Raw genomic sequence first — 4,498 nt, 5'->3', positions numbered from 1 at the left:
ATAATTCAAATATATTTATATTTATAAAAAAAAAGAGGACAGCCACTGAGTTGGGGGGTTGGGGTTTGTCTTGGTTCAATAGTTACATAAGAGCTGTAAGTTCTTATGTATACACACATGAATGTATGTACCCATGAAAGCCACCCAAATCAAGATATAGAACATTTCCATCATCCTTCAAAGTTTTCTTGTGTTGTTTTGGAAAATTTTCAGTAACTGTCCCCACCCATCATCACACTACATCCCATTTTCTTCGTCTGCTCCCTTCTCTCTGTCCTCTTCCTTTGGAATTCTAGTTATAGGTATATTTAATATTTGGATATTGTCCCCAATTTCTCTGTGATTCTTTTAAATTTTCTTCAATCTTTCTTTTTATTTTTATTTTATTAGGTCCTTCTATTTATCAGTGTTCAAGATCACCGGTTCTTTATTCTGCTATCTCCAATATGTTCATGAGCCCATCTAATGAATGGTGAATTTAAAATTTTTCAGTTTTTGTACGTCTCGCTTCTAAAAGTTCCATTTTGACTTTACAAATTAAAAAAAGTTCTATTTCTCTGTGGAAAGCTTCTAGCTGATCATTCTTTTTTTTTTTAAATCATTTTATTAGGGGCTCATACAACTCTTATCACATTCCATACATACATCAGTTGTGTAAAGCGCATTTGTACATTCATTGCCCTCATCATTCTCAAAACATTTCCTCTCCACTTAAGCCCCGGGCATTAGGTCCTCATTTTCCCCCTCCCTCCCCGCTCCTCCCTCCCTCATGAGCCCTTGATAATTTATAAATTGTTATTTTGTCATATCTTGCCCTGTCCGATGTCTCCCTTCACCCACTTTTCGGTTGTCTGTCCCCCAGGGAGGAGGTCACATATAGTTCCTTGTAATCGGTTCCCTTTTCCAACCCACCTTCCCTCTACCCTCCCAGTATTGCCACTCTCACCACTGGTCCTGAAGGGATCATCCACCCTGGATTCCCTGTATTTCCAGTTTCTATCTGTACCAGTGTACATCCTCTAGCCAGACCTGCAAGGTAGAATTCGTGTCATGATAATGGGAGCGTGGAGGAAACATTTCTATGTGCCTATATTTATAGGTTTATTACTAAGGTAGCAGAAGGACATTGGGCCTCTACTCAAGTACTCCCTCAATGCAAGAATACTTTCTTCTATTAAATTGGCATTCTATGATGCTCACCTTCCTGACACAACCGCTGAAGACAAAACGGGTGAATAAGCAAATGTGGTGAAGAAAGCTGATGTTGCCCGGCTATCAAAAGATATAGCGTCTGGGGTCTTAAAAGCTTGAAGGTAAACAATCGGCCATCTAGCAACAAAGCCCACGTGGAAGAAGCACACCAACCTATGCAATCACGAAGTGTCGAAGGGATCAGGTATAAGGCATCATCAGAACAAAAAATCTTACCATAGTGAATGATGGGGGGAGTGCGGAGTGAAGACCCAAAGCCCATCAGTAGGCCACTGGAGATCCCCTTGCAGAGGGGTCTCGGGGAGGAGACAAGTTTGCGATGTAGCAATGATGGGAAAAAATACAACTTTCCTCTAGCTGATCATTCAATGATAATGTGTTTTTCTTTAATTCTTTGAACTTAAATAAAATAGTTTCTTTAAAATCTTTGTCTACTGAGTCCCACATCTGGACCTAGCCAGGATCAGCTTCTTGTGACTGCCGTTGTCTCTGAATGTAGACCACACTTTAATGGTTGTCTAGTAATTTTGAGGCCAAATGGGGCATTGTCAATAATAATGCATTCTGGCAATTCTAGATTCCATAGTATTCTCCTAAGGATATTATTTTTACATTAAAACATTTTTTGTTGGTGGTCTGTAGATAATGCACTGTCCTGGGCTCCAGCAACAACCTCTGCTGATTGTGGTTCACAGCAGCTAATCCCCCTGTTATAAGCTAATCCCCCTGTTATATGGCTTTCCTCTGCTGTCCACCCACCCAGACTTGGGAGGGTTTTCCTTGTTGCTGTACCATTTGATGGTTCATGGGGCGGGCACTCTGTGTGACTTTCTTGCTTCTAGGGGCTCCTTCCCCTCTCCCTAATTCCCAGCTATTTGCTGGTTTGGGGCTTTTCCTCTTACTTTTCAACTGGAAGATTTGACTTGCTGCCACCTGACTTGTGCATGGTTGGGGAGTTCATTCAATTTTTTAAAAAAGATCAATTCAAAGGTAGGGTCCTATAGGGTTTGTGATTCAAGAGTCGATTTTTCTTTGGTTTCTGCCAACTTTTTTTTAACCAGCCTGTTAAGATCTTTTCTTACACAAGCTCTTGCTCAGAGATTTGGACAAAGTTTGTGTTCAGTTTATTCTCCTTCTGTTGTATTTCTGCTGTCAGTACTTTTCCTTTAGATGTCCAGCTACTTTTATAGCCTTGAACTCTGATCTCTGGTACCTTAGTTGGTAAGGCTGTGGTTTTCCACTGCTGTTCTTCACAGCCAGAGCTGTGGGGGTTGGGCATCACCCTCAGGCCAGGAAGATATAAAGTCATAATTCTTACTCTTTCCTGTTGCAATTTTGGAGATAAACTCTCCCGGTTCTGTCTGCTTTTGGACACTCTCCAGAGTCTTTAAATAGCTGTTCTTAAAAGAATTGTATCCACTTTTTATCATTGTTATCTGTGGGAGGATTCAAGACCACTTCATTACGTTGCTCGACTGTTGCTGGAAGTAGCCCATCCATTACATTTTTAATTTCAACATCTCTATTTTTCATTTGAAGTTCCATTTGACTCCTTTCTAAATTAAACTTCCTAGTGCTTGCATTATTTCTTCTCTTTTTAAACTTTTTATTGTTAGTTAGGTAAGGGGTTGACACATCAGATCAGCCTTTGCATTCAACAATATAAACACCTTATCAAACTTCCTAATGACTTCCACTGATTTCCCCCTCCCCCCTCCCATTTTTTCTCCATCTTCTCTTGGGATATTATCATTGCCTTCACCTAAGTTAATCCTTGTCTCCCCTCTAGCCTATTACTTCTTTTCTCCTTTACTCTCCCACCTCTGGTCTGTTTGTCTCCCTCCAGACCAGGTCTCCCACTATCAGGTCTCCGATTGTCTCCCACCATCAAAGTCTGTTTCTTTTGATATAAAAGTCTTTTATCTTGATTTTTAAAAAGAACAGTGGTCTCCTACAACAATTGTTTTGATGTTTCTCATCGTTGTTTGATTTGCAACTCTCAAATGGCTGGTGATCACCGGGATTTCTTCCCAGGCTTGTTGGCCACCTCGGTGTCTTCTTTGTGAACGGTCTGTTCATGCCTCTGCCTGTTTTTAGACTGGTTTATTCACCATTTTTTTTTGATGTTTTCTGTAGATTTTAGAGATTAGTCCCTTGTCTGATACATCACTGCCATTCCCCCCCCCCAGTCTGTGGTTTTTTTCATTCTTTTGATGAAGTCTTTCAATGCACGTAAGTGTCTTACTTATCAGAACTCCTTATCTATTTTGTCTTCTGCTGTGTGGGTGTTTTTCCTTATCTTTGATAGTGGGTTCGTGCAATGTCTTAGGCTTCCCAAGTTTGCCCCTATTTTTTCATCGATGATCTTTTCATTTCCAGAGTTTACATTTAGATCTTCAATCTATCTTGAGTTCATTTTTTTGCATACAAAATGAGGTCCAGGCCCGTTTTATTTATTTTTATTTTTTGTGATTGGATTATTTTATTCAGCATATGTTTTTAAGTTTCCTTCATATTGTAGTATGCATCGAGTCTTTATCTCTTCTGTGGACTCAGTAGTTTTCCATTTTTCATATGTACCATAATTTCTTTTCTTTCTTTTAAAAGACTTTTTATTGTGAATTCAGTGAAGGTTTATAGAGCAGATCAATTTTCTTCTTTTAAAAAAAAATCATTTTATTGGGGGAGGCCCATTTTATTTTTCTGCAATTAGAAATTCAATTTTGCCAGCACCATTTATTGAAGAGATTTACCTTTCCAGAATGAATGAATTTTGGCCCTTGTCTGTAGGTGGATGGATTTATTCCTGGGTTCTCTGTTTGTCCCTATTGGTGTGCCTATTGCACAGTACCAGGCAATTGTAACTACCACAGCTGTGCAGGAGGTATTGAAGTCAGGAATAGAGCTGCGTGGCTTCTTACCTTCTTTTCTTCTTTAGTAGTGCTTTGCTTATCCCAGGCCTCTTTCCCTTCCATAAACTTTTCTATTTAGTTTTTCCATCTCTTTAAAGAATGAGACTAGGACGTGGATCAGAATTATATCTATAGATTACTTTGAGTAGCACTGACATTTTCAGAAAGTTACTAAAGTCTTCGTATATAGTGGGTTACACATTGGGCTGCTGATCACAAGGTCAGCGGTTTGAATCCACCAGTCAGTCGGTGGGAGAAAGATGTGGCTTTTCTACCCTGTTGAGTTAGTCTTAGAAACCTACATGAGCAGCTCTACCTTTTCCTATAGGGTCATGATGAGTCCGAATTGACTTGTTGGCAGTGAGTGATCTGTG

Source organism: Echinops telfairi, unplaced genomic scaffold (genome assembly GCF_000313985.2).
Source record: "Echinops telfairi isolate 266 unplaced genomic scaffold, ASM31398v2 ScPeMD7_7469;HRSCAF=8507_0, whole genome shotgun sequence".
Classification (NCBI taxonomy): Eukaryota; Metazoa; Chordata; class Mammalia; order Afrosoricida; family Tenrecidae; genus Echinops; species Echinops telfairi.
This window is presented reverse-complemented; position numbering follows the sequence as displayed.